At 49.4% G+C, this 15,406-nt stretch overlaps 1 protein-coding gene across 4 annotated transcripts in view; it reads right to left on the reverse strand.

Moving 5' to 3' along the window:
* LOC115091917 (maestro heat-like repeat-containing protein family member 2A) overlaps positions 1-15,406 on the reverse strand; it is a 646,218-nt gene that overhangs the window by 442,652 nt on the left and 188,160 nt on the right. The window lies entirely within an intron of this gene.

Consider the following 15,406-nt stretch of genomic DNA (forward strand, 5'->3'; position numbering starts at 1 on the left):
CCGACGGACCAGTCGCTCCACAGTGGCGGTTAACGCCTCCAAGCTCTGCTGCTGCTGCTGCTGCTGCTGTTGCTGCTGGCGTTGCTGCAACATCTGTTGGTCCAGACCTGGGATAGCCTGAAGACCAGATAGATCCACCGGATCCATGGCCTTCGCAATCTGTTATGCAAGTGGACCCTTGAACCGGAGCGAGCGATGACACCCACCTGCAGTGCTCAGGCGAACTCGTCTCCGGTAGGTGTAAGTTCGGCAAAGCCTTGACACAGAGTCCTCGGGGAGGAGGTGGGTACGCAGTCCCAATACCATCCACGGGTCTAGGCAGGCGACAGGCAACCAATGTCCAGATATCAGGCAAGGGTCAGGGCAGGCAGCAAACAACGAAGTCCAGAGTCCAGGCAAGGGTCAGGGCAGGCAGCAAACAATGAAGTCCAGAGTCCAGGCAAGGGTCAGGGCAGGCAGCAAACAACGAAGTCCAGAAGTCAGGCAAGGTCAGCAGGCAGCAATCCAAACGAAGTCCAAAATCCAAGCAGGGTTCGGGGCAGGCAGCAAACAACGAAGTCCAAGGCAAACCGAGTCGAACCAGGAGGCACAGGCAAACACAGAACACAGCCAACTACAGGAACCTGTTGCGAAGGCATCTTGCTCCTTACTGAGGGAGTTTAAATCTCCCTCACCGATGACATCATCTTCCGGGGCCGGCCTCGCTTCCGCGTCACGGCCCCTTTAAGAGGCGGAGTCAGCCGTGGCTTGTTCGACGCTGCTCCCTGACGTCTTCCTGTCTTCACGCTGCTGCCTGCATGCTGCAGACCACCACGAGGGGGATCCTGAACAGCCCAAGAAGAGGAGGTAGGGAGGACTGGCTGCGAGTGCTCGCGGCCAGAACTCACAACAGTAGCAGGATTTGGGTACTGGAACCAGGCAGGAACTGTAGCAGGACTCAGGTACTGGAACCAGGCAGGAACTGTAGCAGGCAAGCAGGAACCAAGCAAGTACTGTAGCAGGCAAGCAGGAACCAAGCAGGTACTGTAGCAGGCAAGCAGGAACGGAGCAAGTAGCAAGGTAACTCACTCAGGGGCACGACACAACAGGGAACCAGGAGGTGAGCCCGATGCAAGGCAAAGACTGAGTGACGGTGGCCGGCATATAAAGGCCGCGGCATGTGACATCAGGAACTGGGCGGAGTCACCACTGGTGGGAAACGGCCTAGAAAAGTATCCAAGTGGCGCGCGCGCACGCGACTAGAAGCAGGGCGTCCATGGGAAGCTTCCCGGTGGTGCGGCCCCCGCGGGGACGCCACCGAACAGGGTGCAAACCAGGCCTTCAGAAGCGGGAGTAAGTCCAGGAGCACAGAGGTAAGGGTCTGGTCACGACGCTCGCGGCCAGAACCGCAACATAGGCATCTAGAGTTTAAATATTTTTTTGTGTACATACATACAGTCTCAGTTGTAGTGTACAGTAAGGCACTGCACTCTGTGTGTGTGTGTGTGTGTGTGTGTGTGCGCGCGCGTGTGTGTGTGTGTGCGTGTGTGTGTGTAGTTTTCCACACATATATTGGTACAGCGGTGTTCTTTTACTCCAAATCCCCAGTAGGCATCTGGTGTTTACATTTTTTTTTTGTGCACACAGAGTAGTCTCAGTTGTAGTGTACAGCAAGGCACTGCACTGTGTGTGTGTGTGTGTGTGTATTTTTCCACACTCACATATATTGGTACAGAGGTGTTCAGTCACCAATAAAGAAATAATTCTTTTAATTGAAATCCCTTGTAGGCAGAGATATTAAATCCATGATGTCAGGGAAAGGTAGACATGGTTGAGTGATTGGGACTGGCAGAGAAGGCACTTCAAAAGGCAATGCTAGTCCACCATTAAAGTTAAAAAGGGAGCTGTTCCAATCTAAAATCTCTGGAGGGGCAGGCAGTTCCATCCAGAAAAAACTGAAATTTAAAGATGATGCACTGCCGCCACCTGTTTCTGACTCTGTTGTTTTGGAGGTGAGGGAAGGGGAGGCTGAGTCATGCAAGACAAAAGGGCGAGACCCAAAAGCAGCAGTGTGACAGCAGACTCTAGTTAGCGCCATGATAATGTAGCGCATACACTGTTTGCTTCTGATTCCGATGAAGAATCATCTTGTGTGGGATTCTCATCATCAGAAATGGAAGAAGTAATAGCTGAAGAAGGTTTAGGAGGATTAGTTAGTTCTGTCTTAGCTTCCGCTTCAGTGCTGCAGGGGAGAGATGAAACTGATGATGAGGAGGAGGAAGAGCAGTCAGCACAGGCACAGAGTGTGACTGATGCCCCTGGCATTGCTTCTCAGGGTGCACCCACTACTTCAACTCCAGTGCAAGTATCCACCTCGAAGGCTATAAAGAAGGGATCATGAAAGAAATCTGTGATCTGGAGCCACTTTAAAGTGATGGAGGACCCGCGTTTTGCTCAGTGTAATTACTGTGCCAGGGCTATTAGCAGAGGCAAGCACGTGGGACATCTAATTAATTTTGGCATGATGTATCATATGCAGAAGCAACAACCAACAGTACTGACATCTGGGGATGGTGGCAGTACCAGTCAGGGGACCCTTTTTCCAGGCAGTGTAAAGTGGTTGAAAAGGAGCAGAGTCATCCTACGCCCTCAGTCCCTTCTAGCAGCCAGGTGGCAGGCCAGCAGCCCCCTGCCATGTGTCAGAAGCGATAACCCACCATGGAGGAAATAGGGTGGTGTTTGGTAACGCTATCCCAGAGAAGGAGGCAGGCAGCTTCAAAAGTTGTAACCAGGAGCACTGGGGACATGATTGCCCTTGATGACCAACCCTTGCATGTAGTGGAGAATGTGGGTTTCAAGCATTTGCTGAAGGTCTTAGTTCCAAATTACAAAGTCCCCTCCAGAACCACATTTAGCAGAAAGGTCATCCCCAGCCTGTACAATCAGTGTCGCAGTCGCATCCAAGCGCTGCTAGCTAAGGCAGAGGGGAGTGTGCAATTCACCTGCGATATCTGGACCACCATGAATGCTGCACACTCTTACCTCTCCCTGACAGCACACTGGTGGGACCTGGCTGAGTCAGGCAGGCAGCAGCTCTATTAGTGAACATGTAACAGGGTGGAAGCGAGGTTTACTGTACACCCACCTGACGGACGAGGCCCATACCTCAGCCAATATTCTAGCATGCATCAGACAGATGCTGGCAGGCTGGCAGCTACAACAGAGAGAGAGGAATCTTCAGGCAGGGTTTTTTGTCACAGACAATGGTGCAAACATGATAAAGGCAATATCCGACGGGGGCTTTCAGAAAATCTGATGTTTTGCCCACACTCTGCACCTGGTAGTGAAGTCAGTTCTGGGGTTGGAGTCCAATCACCAAGAGAATTAATACCTGCATACATTAATACACAAGTGCAGGAACATAGCAGCACACTTCCACAGAAGTGTGAAGGCGGGGCAGGTTCTCCATGAAAAGCAGACTGATTTGAGGATGCCTCACAAGCGTCTCATTCAAGACACTGGCACCTGGTGGAATTCCACCTATATGATGCTGCAGAGGTTAGTGGAGCAGCAGACACCCCTTCATGACCTTTCTGTGGAAATGGACATAGGTATGCAGAGTCCCCTAGGGCATCATGATTGGTTAGTCATGAGTCAGCTGGTAAAAATCCTGCAGCCCTTCAAGGAGGCCACGGAGGAGCTGAGTTCCAGAAGTGCCACCTTGACTGACATCATCCCTATAGTTAATTTCTGTAGTAAAATTTGGAGGGTTTTAAACTGAAAAAGGGAATGACTGCAGAGGTGCTGCATTGTCTGGACATTTTGCAGTAGCAGGTGCAAGAGAGACTAGGACCTTTAACAAAATACCTGTTATTGTTTGTAAGGTTTTGGGTGGACCTTTGATGCTGTGGCAGATGACCACGCCCACAGAGGGAGGAAGTCCCGTGAGGGGCCACAGGTCAGGCTCAGCTTTAGGACACACAACACAGAATTATCTTTTATTAAACAGAGTTGAGAAGCCACCAGAGGTGGCAGTAGTGAGTAGAGATGAAACCCAGCTGGGCTTGTAGTCCCTCAGGACACTGGAACAGCGATCCCTCAATAGGTGTGCTGTAGTGGAGAGAAACTGAGAAAGTGAGTACAGTGGAGCATACACAGGGTTCTGGTATAGAGCCTTATAGGTTGATTACTCACACAGTGGTTTTCCCCGGAAGGTAACACAGAAGCTGGAATAGAGGCAGGCCCTCGAGGAGCGAGTACCTGGTTCCAAGGAAGAGATCTGACAGAATATAGATGGTAACTCACTGATGGTGTAGGCAGGGGTTTCTTCCAAGCAGAAGTGAGCTCAGGCAGCGAGTCCGGGAACATGGGCCCTCGAGGAGCAAGTTCCGGTTCCAGACAGCGACCTGAAAGAAAAGAGAGAGGCCCCCGAGGAGCGGGTACCCCGATAGGTTAAGTCCAATTAAGGAGAGGCAGAGTAGCTAGGTACGGAGAGCGAATCCCATCCGTAGGGAGTTCCCTTGCTAACTCGATTAGCTAGCAAACAGAGTAGGCTTTTGTATCCGGGATGCATGACGTCATCACAGGGGGACGCCCCTGAGGTTCACGCAAAAGAAGGAATAAGAATCAGGGCTGCGCGGCCCACACGCCCTATGGCAGCTGAACAACATGGCGGAATGCAGCACCCAAGCCGGACCAGGGACACCGGAGAGGACGGCAGGCAGATGCCGCGGCAGCCAGACGTCCATCAACTGTGGGAGGAGTCGCCAAAGAGGTAAGGAGGGCGGAATGGAAATGTCGGGCAGTGACAGTTGTAACAATACCACACATACATGCTTGCTACAGTCTGTGATCCCTGTGTGAAAGGGAAACTCGTCCTACAGTATGATTGGCTCACATTTGTGAAGAACCTGCTGTTAGTAAATGTCCTTGAACAGGATCACCATAGGCAGAGACAGATTAGGCATGAAGCAGAAGAGGAAACAGCGGGCACTTCAGAGAGTAGTGCAAGCCAAAGCAGGAGCAGCACTCTGTCATGGACAGCTAGTACTTCCTCCTCCACTTCAGTACGCTAAAGCCATGTTGCCCCTAAAACATCATATATTCTGGCACAGGCTAGAGCAAAAGCAGATGGCAAGAAGGACTCTCAACCCACCCAAGCAAAGGAAACACCAGCAGAAATGTCAGTGACACGGTATCTGACAGAGCCCATAGAGCCAAATAGAGGGCATGCAGACAGATCCGCTGGCATATTGGGCACACAAGTCCACTGTCTGGCCACATCTATCCAAAGTGGCTCAGCGATATCTGTCATGTCCACCAACCAGTGTGCCCAGTGAACATGTATTTTCAATGACAGGGGATATCATGAGCCCTTTTCGCTCAAGGCAGGCATTAAAATTGAAGGAAATGCTAATGTTTTTGAAAATAAACATGCATTTGCTTGGATTTCCAGATTTGCCCTGTGAATGGCAAGCTGAATAAAAGCAATTTAAAGCCTTGCAGCAGCTCCAACTGCCAGATATGCTCCAGATAATATCAGCATATGTACCTGACCTCAACCGCTGTGCCTGTCTGTCCAGCCCTTAAGTCACTACAAGGGCCTGACCCAAATGCTGTGCCTGTCTGTCCACTGTCCAGCCCTTACATCACTACAAAGGCCTGATCCCAAACACTGTGCCTGTCTGTCCACTGTCCAGCTCTTACGTTACTACAAGGGCCTGACCCCAAATGCTGTGCCTGTCTGTCCAGCCCTTAAGTCACTATAAGGGCCTGACCCCAAACGGTGTGCTTGTCTGTCCAGCCCTTTCGTCACTACAAGGGCCTGACTCCAAACGCTATGCCTGTCTGTCCAGCCCTTATGTCACTACAAGGGCCTGACCCCCAAATGCTGTGCCTGACTGTCCAGCCCTTACGTCACTGTAAGGGCCTGACCCCAAATGCTGTGCCTGTCTGTCCAGTCTTAAGTCACTATAAGGGCCTGACCCCAAACGCTGTACCTGTCTGAGTTTAGTTCTAGTATCTCTAATTTCAGTTTCATGTATTTGTGCATCACTACTTTCCAGAAAATTCTTTTTCCTGTTTTGAAACATTTGGAATGTAAGAACTTAAAAAGCTGACTTAAGATGTTTGGAGCTTGCATAGTTTGGAGCTCAATAGTTTTCATGACCTTCATAATATGGGCCATTTTCCCTAAATCTTTCTTAGGTGCCAACATTAATGTTTCTAGTACTATAGAAAACTGGTGGTAGTTGTATTCTAGTTCATCCTCTGTGTTCCCATAGTTTACAGAGGCACTGTGTAAGGTACAAAGTCAACATAAGTTGATATTGTAGATTTGGACTTGAGTAGCAGTTTTCTTATTTCTGAGAGCTCTTCAAGTTCTTTTGTCATCAGCTGAAGTGCATAAGTACAGTTAATAGCTTCTGGGTATTCACAAATAATCTCCAGCTCAGTTCTTGCTTCACAAATGGCAGTCTCTATTGCTCTAAAGCATCCTCTGTTGAATTATCTTTCATAAATGAAAAAGATACCATTTTCTTCTGGCAGTGAACCAGTTCAGGAAGAAGTGACAGATCAAACCACAACATACCTGCACAAAGGAAAGGGAACTCTCCCCAGGTGTCACCTATCTCTTAACACCCGCTGACATATGTTGAACCGCTGTTCACATGGAAACCTCCTCCACTTTGCCACACTTTGAAGGCTCGTGCCCCACTCTCGGGGCGAACCCATTTCAGAGAGCCCTTTCCTGCGCAAAGGAAAGGGAACTCTCCCCAGGTGTAGCCTATCTCTTAACACCCGCTGACACATGTTGAACCGCTGTTCACATGGAAATCTCCTCCACTTCGACACACTTTGAAGGCTCGTGCCCCACTCTCGGGGTGAACCCATTTCAGAGAGCCCTTTCCTGCGCAAAGGAAAGGGAACTCTCCCCGGGTGTCGCCTATCTTTTAACACCCGCTGACACATGTTGAACCACTGTTTACATGGAAATCTCCTCCGCCTCGGCCTTCAAAATTCTCGTTTGTATATCTGCTACGTCCACCAGATTTTAAAAGACCAGCAAGAGCTCACTAGATGCCAACGGAACCACCACACTCTAGGGGCGAACCCATTCTAGGGAGCCCTTTCCTGCACAAAGTAAAGGGAACACTCCCTAGGGCTCTTGTTTGAATATTTGCTACTACCACCAAGATCTGCACCCGCAGCAGCTCCAACCCACCCAGGCATAGTTCATCATGTTTCAGGTCCTAGCACGCATGTAAGACTCCTTGGTCCATGTTTCAAGACTAGTCGGGTGGACACTACGCCCTGGTTGACAGTCACGCCACATGCAGTGGGACCGTCCCCCTTCACCCCGCTCCCCTCTTCTTGGGTTCTATCTGAGAAGCTTGTTTGCTGTTTGAGCTCTCTCAGGGTGTCTCAAATCTTTATTCAATTGCTATTGCTATTTTGCTACAATTAATTTTCTATTGCTGAGAAAGATATTTGTTCTTTTTTGCTGCTGTGCCTTCCAAGCAGCCAGGCTTTTTTTTACTGAACTTTTTTAAATTGAACTACTTGTTGACTATCGGTTTCGTGCCAGTATTCAGCCTTAGATGGAGTTTACCACCCACTTTCGGCTGCATTCATAAACAACCCGACTCCAAGAAGACCTGGTCCCGGAACGCCAGGGGCCACTAATACCAGCCTAACACCATCCGCGGGCTGAGCCTCATCTTGTCTTGCCTCCTTGACTTTCCCCTATCAACACCACAGCGACCTGACTACCTCAGCTCTATCAGCCTGTCTTGCCCCTATCAAAACCATAGCAACCTGACTACCTCAGCTCTGCCAGCCTATCTTACACCTATCAACTTTCTGCCTTGCTGCCATACACCAGACGACTCACTCTACTCCTTGTGGTGTTCTTGCCACTATCATGGTTCCTCAGTGTATTGGTGCTAGTCTTTCTGCTGCTTTGTCCCTTTATCGGTGCCTCATGGTTTTTTCTGACACTCTTTCTGCTTGCAGCTTCATTGCGCTGTAAGATGTTGATGCCACTTGTCTTACCACTTTGCCTGTCGTGCTGCCTTCGAGGGTTCATGCAACTGTTATTGGTGCTCTCTTTTGAAGCTGTGGTGTGTTTTTGACGCTCTCGCTGCTGCTTTGCACCTCTGTTAAAGCACTCTTGCCACTACTGGTCCCCCTTTGCCCCTTTACAGTGCCTTAGGCTATTCATGCCACTTTGGTGCCACTTTGCCACAGTCTAAGTACCTTGGAGCTCTTTTCTCATTCTGTTGATTGTTCCCCAGAAGTTTCATCCGAACTGATAAGAAAACCCCAATTCTGCTGCCAAAAATAGGCTGCAAATACTTCCCCCATTGACTTTAATGGCAAACGAAAAACAAATGAAACTAATGAATTGTTTTTCCCCCTATGAAACTAATTGGGGCCCCAGCGAAACAAAAAACAAAATGAAACAAATTTTTTCCTTCTGCATGTCCCTATTGGAAGTGATCCCTGGAGTATAGGAAAAATGGTGGAAGTAATGGGGAGATTGCAGCCCATCTGCATTAGGGATGTGAATCGTTTTAGGACGATTAAAATTATCGTCCGATAATTTTAATATCGTCTTAAACCGTTATGGAACACAATACAATAGAGATTCTAACGATTTATCGTTATAAATCGTTAGAATCGTGAGCCGGCACACTAAAACCCGCTAAAACCCACCCCCGACCCTTTAAATTAAATCCCCCACCCTCCCGAACCCCCCCCAAATAACTTAAACATTTCCTTGCCAAATCCTACCTCCTTCAATCCCCCCCCCCAATGACTTAAATTACCTGGGGGTCCGGAACGGCAGCGGTCCGGAACGGGCTCCTGCTACTGAATCTTGTTGTCTTCGGCCGGTGCCATTTTCCAAAATGGCGCCAAAAAATGGCGGCGGCCATAGACCAACAGGATTCGACGGCAGGAGGTCCTTCCGGACCCCCGCTGGACTTTTGGCAAGTCTTGTGGGGGTCAGGAGGCCCCCCCCAAGCTGGCCAAAAGTTCCTGGAGGTCCAGCGGGGGTCAGGGAGCGATTTCCCGCCGCGAATCGTTTTCCATACGGAAAATGGCGCCGGCAGGAGATCGACTGCAGGAGGTCGTTCAGCGAGGCGCCGGAACCCTCGCTGAATGACCTCCTGCAGTCGATCTCCTGCCGGCACCCATTCTACCACAGGCTTGTGTGCCTGTGGTAGAATGGGTGCCACTCACCACCCAGGCACCCATTCTACCACAGGCACACAAGCTCTCACTCATGCACCCAGGCACCTATTCTACCACAAGCACACAAGCTCACATGGAGCCTCTTCTCATTGTTTGGCCCAATAAGCCTGGCCTCCACTTCTCAGCCACCTCCGGCCTGACCTCCCGCGGTATGCAACGTCTCTCCAGCCGCCTCCCGTGGTGCGCAGGGTCTCTCCGCTCTTCAGCCGCCGGCAGCAGCGCACAGCATCTCTTCGTTCTTCGGCCCCGCTGCCGGCAACGTGCAGGTCTCTGCGCTTTTCAGCCACCGGCAGCGGCACGCAGCATCTCTTTGTTCTTCGGCCCCGCCGCTGGTGACGCACAGGTCTCTCTGCTCTTCAGCTGCTGGCGGCGCACAGCGTTTCTTCGTTCTTCGGCCCCGCTGACGTCGGCGCCCAGGTCTTTTCGTTCTTCGGCCCCGCTGGCGTTGGTGCGCAGTGTCTCTTCATTCTTCAGCCCCGCCCCTAGGGAGAAGGGAAGCACAAGCGGGGCAGTGGAACCCTGGGAGCCGCGAGACACCTGCCGGAGCTTGGTGACACACTGGTGTGTCGCGACACACCGGTTGAGAACCACTGCTTTATTGGAAAATGCCCAACTCTGGCCGAGTTTCGCTCATAGCAGAGCTGCTTCAGGGGCTACTGTAAAAAGTGATAAAATAATACAATAATAAAATGACAATAAAAGTAACTAAAAGAAAACACACATATATATAAAATTCAAACAAACAACAATATGTGTTAATACATATAAAATATCAAAAGACATAAAAAAGTATAATCAAATGATAAAAAATTATAAAAAAATAATCAAACGACAAGTCAAAAATTGATCACAAATGTATATATATTGATAATGTATGCAAAAATTACCCTATATAAAAACTGTATGAACAATATTAACATCTAAGCTTGCGGGTGAATAAGTTGATATATGTAAAACATATATATGTGTCTATTAAGTCAATGAACGTCCATATTAGGAGCTACCACCCAGGAAAAAGATATTGGCATCATAGTAGATAATACATTGAAATCGTCAGCTCAGGATGCTGCAGCAGTCAAAGGAACAGCAAACAGAATGTTAGAAATCATTAGGAAGGGAATGGTGAATAAAACGGAAAATGTCATAATGCCTCTGTATCACTCCATAGTTGTTATAGACCTGCTCCCCCAAAGGGGAGGATTTAGCAATCTGTTATAGACCTGCTCCCCCAGAGGGGTTAGCAATCTGTTATGAATCTGATTGCTGGATACTCCCGTTAAAGGAGGAGTTAGCAATCTGTTAGCGATCACGCCACCAGGGGACAGAGTAGTACTCTGTACGGATCTTGCTAAGGAGTAGCAATCTGTTAGTGCTTAATTCCTGTAGAAAGATGAGCAAGCAACCTGTATGATCCCCACGGAGAGAACGTTATCTGATATGGATCAGCTTCCGCAGAGAGAGGAGTAATGGTCTGATGTGGGTTGGCCCCCACAGAGTGGCAGATGATAATACCACTCTATTAGTGTAAGAAGTACACTTAGAAGAAATAGTGAATCCCTGGGCCGATGGCAATGACAGCACCCTCAAGTGGAGATCTTGAGAAGGACCACCGGCTAGGCTGGAGTACTGAGTCAAACACAGATTGTTCTTTATTAGACTGGAAGTAGAACCACTAGAGGTGGCAGTAGTGAGTTGATATGCCCGGCATGGCTCAAGTCCCTCTGATACTGGAATTATGATCTCTGAGTTGCTGAGCTGTAAGGAGAGACTATAGGTAGTGAGTAGAGAGGGTATGCTGGGCATAACCAGTGGTAGATGATATACTCACAATTGTAGATATCTGTAATGTCTTCTTTATGCAACAGAGAGTCTTCAGTAATCAGGAACAGGAGCCGCAGGCGAGTACTGGTTCCTATAGGCAGTCTGAAATAGAACTCACAATAACTGTGTATGGGATGGCTTCTGGAATAGAAGAGAGGCTAGAAGAGATTTAGGAATGTAGGCCCTAGTGGAGCGAGTTCCAGTTCCTATCTGTTAATCTGTAATAGTAATCCATAAGATATAAGTATGCGATATCTTCTGAGGAAGAAGAGAGTATGAGAAAGGTTTTAGGAACATAGGCCCTCGTGGAGCGAGTACCGGTTCCGCAGGCGAGTACTGGTTACTAGGGATGTGAATCGTGTGCCCTATCGTCTTAACGATTGAAATCGTCTGGCAGGAGAATAAAATCGTGTTTGGCACGATTTTTTAGTTAAAAAATCGTTTTTTCTGATTAGTGCACACTAACGGGAGTTAGTGCGCACTAACCGGGAGTTAGTGCGCACTAACCATTGTTAGTGCGCACTAACAGAAAATGATACAATTTGACACTTTTCAGGTCAGTTAAGGTCAGTTTAGGAATGAATATGTATTCCTATTGGCTGCCCTCTTATTTATTCATGTTACCAAGGTTCCCACTGACAATATATGGGGGATGGGAAATGGAAACAGTTGGTAGCTTGACAAAAAAAGTAATGTGATCAGTCAATGTGACTAGAACTTGTGTCCTAACCCTGATACCAGGGGTGTTGTGATCTTCCTGCACACAGTGCCATAACCCTGACACCAGGGGTGTTGTGATCTTCCTGTACACAGTGCCCTATCCCTATTAATACCAGGAGTGTTGTGATCTTCCTTCACACAGTGCCCTAACCCTGATACCAGGGGTGTTGTGATTTTCCTGCACACAGTGTCCTATCCCTATTAATACCAGGAGTGTTGTGATCTTCCTGCACACAGTGCCCTATCCCTATTAATACCAGGGGTGTTGTGATCTTCCTGCACACAGTGCCCTATCCCTATTAATACCAGGAGTGTTGTGATCTTCCTGCACACAGTGCCCTAAACCTGATACCAGGGGTGTTGTGATCTTCCTGCACACAGTGCCCTAACCCTGACACCAGGGGTGTTGTGATCTTCCTGCACACAATGCCCTATCCCTATTAATACCAGGAGTGTTGTGATCTTCCTGCACACAGTGCCCTAACCCTGATACCAGGGGTGTTGTGATTTTCCTGCACACAGTGCCCTAACCCTGACACCAGGGTTGTTGTGATCTTCCTGCACACAGTGCCCTATCCCTATTAATACCAGGAGTGTTGTGATCTTCCTGCACACAGTGCCCTAACCCTGACACCAGGGGTGTTGTGATCTTCCTGCATGCAGTGCCCTATCCCGCCTGCATTACTAGTGAGAGGCTGGCTTCACACACAGGGGGGAGCTTCCTGACCCTCACTCCTCCCCTCCCCCATGTCCCAGCCAGTGAATGGTGTGTGGGTGAGGGGGGGGGGGAGGATGGTGAGGCTGAAACAGCTCCTTCCCTGCATTACTAGTGAGAGGCTGGCTTCACAGACAGGGGGGAGCTGCCTGACCCTCACTCCTCCCTTCCCCCAAGTCCCAGCAAGTGAATGGTGTGTGGGTGAGGGATGGGGGGAGGAGGATGGTGAAGGGTGAGACAGCTCCCTCCCTGCATTACTAGTGAGAGGCTGGCTTCACAGACAGGAGGGAGTTGCCTGACCCTCACTCCTCCCTTCCCCCATGTCCCAGCAAGTGAATGGTGTGTGGGTGAGGGGGGGGGGGAGGATGGTGAAGGGTGAGACAGCTCCCTCCCTGCATTACTAGTGAGAGGCTGGCTTCACAGACAGGGGGGAGCTGCCTGACCCTCACTCCTCCGGGGTGTTGTGATCTTCCTGCACACAGTGCCCTATCCCTGATACCAGGGGTGTTGTGATCTTCCTGCATGCAGTGCCCTATCCCTATTAATACCAGGAGTGTTGTGATCTTCCTGCACACAGTGCCCTATCCCTAATACCAGGGGTGTTGTGATCTTCCTGCACACAGTGCCCTATTCCTGATACCAGGAGTGTTGTGATTTTCCTGCATGCAGTGCCCTATCCTGGTTACCGGGGGTGTTGTGATCTTCTTGCACACATCCCGGTATCAGGGATAGGGCACTGCGTGCAGGAAGATCACAACACTCCTGGTATCAGGAATAGGGCACTGTGTGCAGGAAGATCACAACACCCCTGGTATTAGGGATAGGGCACTGTGTGCAGGAAGATCACAACACTCCTGGTATTAATAGGGATAGGGCACTGTGTGCAGGAAGATCACAACACCCCGGAGGAGTGAGGGTCATGCAGCTCCCCCCTGTCTGTGAAGCCAGCTTCTCACTAGTAATGCAGGGAGGGAGCTGTCTCAGACTTCACCATCCTCCCCCCCTCACCCACACACCATTCACTGGCTGGGACATGGGGGAGGGGAGGAGTGAGAGTCAGGCAGCTCCCCCCCCCCTGTCTGTGAAGCCAGCCTCTCACTAGTAATGCAGGGAAGGAGCTGTTTCAGCCTCACCATCCCCCCCCCCCCCTCACCCACACACCATTCACTGGCTGGGACATGGAGGAAGTCAGGAGTGAGGGTCAGGCAGCTCCCCCCTGTCTGTGAAGCCAGCCTCTCACTAGTAATGCAGGCGGGATAGGGCACTGCATGCAGGAAGATCACAACACCCCTGGTATCAGGGTTAGGGCACTGTGTGCAGGAAGATCACAACACCCCTGGTGTCAGGGTTAGGGCACTGTGTGCAGGAAGATCACAACACTCCTGGTATTAATAGGGATAGGGCACTGTGTGCAGGAAGATCACAACACCCCTGGTGTCAGGGTTAGGGCACTGTGTGCAGGAAGATCACAACACCCCTGGTATCAGGGTTAGGGCACTGTGTGCAGGAAGATCACAACACTCCTGGTATTAATAGGGATAGGGAACTGTGTGCAGGAAGATCACAACACCCCTGGTGTCAGGGTTAGGGCACTGTGTGCAGGAAGATTACAACACCCCTGGTATCAGGGTTAAGGCACTGTGTGCAGGAAGATCACAACACTCCTGGTATTAATAGGGATAGGGCACTGTGTGCAGGAAGATCACAACACCCCTGGTATCGGGGATAGGGCACTGAGTGCAGGAAGACCACAACACCCCTGGTATTAGGAATAGGGCACAAGTTCTAGTCATATTGACTGATCACATTACTTTTTTTGTCAACTACCAACAGTTTCCATTTCCCATCCCCCCAACCATCACCTCAGTTGGAACCTTGGTAACATCAATAGATAAGAGGGCAGCCAACCAATAGGAATACATATTCATTCCTAACGGACCTTTACTGACCTGGAAAGTGTCAATAATTTGTATCATTTTCTGTTAGTGTTCCTGAGTTTCCATTTCCATTTCCCATCCCCCCAACCATCACCTCAGTGGGAACCTTGGTAACATCAATAGATAAGAGGGCAGCCAACCAATAGGAATACATATTCATTCCTAACTGACCTTTACTGATCTGGAAAGTGTCAATTTGTATCATTTTCCGTTAGTGCGCACTAACTCCCGTTAGTGCGCACTAACACGATTTAACGATTTTTAACAATAAATCGTTAGAATTTCTATTGTATTGTGTTCTATAACGATTTAAGACGACATTAAAATTATCGGACGATAATTTTAATCGTTGAAAAACGGTTCACATCCCTACTGGTTACTATAGGCAGTCTGAAATAGAACTCACAATAACTGTGTATGGGATGGCTTCTGGAATAGAAGAGAGGCTAGAAGAGATTTAGGAATGTAGGCCCTAGTGGAGCGAGTTCCAGTTCCTATCTGTTAATCTGTAATAGTAATCCATAAGATATAAGTATGCGATATCTTCTGAGGAAGAAGAGAGTATGAGAAAGGTTTTAGGAACATAGGCCCTCGTGGAGCGAGTACCGGTTCCTATCTGTAATCTGCAATGGTAACTCACGATCTCTGTACCTGTGATAACCTCTTAGACTGAAGGGAGCCTTAGCGATTTGGAACAAGGGCCCTCGTGGAGCGAGTACCAGTTCCTGTCTGTAATAGGACTCACTGTGTTTACGTCTGCGATCGCCTCCAGGCAATAGGAGTCTTCTGAGTCTTCGGGAACGTAGGTCTTCAAGGAGCGAGTACCGGATCCCGTCCAACAATCTGAAATCAAGAATAGAGAGAGCGCAGCCCCCGAGGAGCGGGTACTCCTGGTAAGTTTGAAAAGGCCGAGCAGTGGAGAAAGATTTCCCCTTGCTGACTCGGATCAATGTTGCAAGTAGCGTGGACTGCTGAA

This window comes from Rhinatrema bivittatum, chromosome 1, assembly GCF_901001135.1.
Source record: "Rhinatrema bivittatum chromosome 1, aRhiBiv1.1, whole genome shotgun sequence".
Classification (NCBI taxonomy): domain Eukaryota; kingdom Metazoa; phylum Chordata; class Amphibia; order Gymnophiona; family Rhinatrematidae; genus Rhinatrema; species Rhinatrema bivittatum.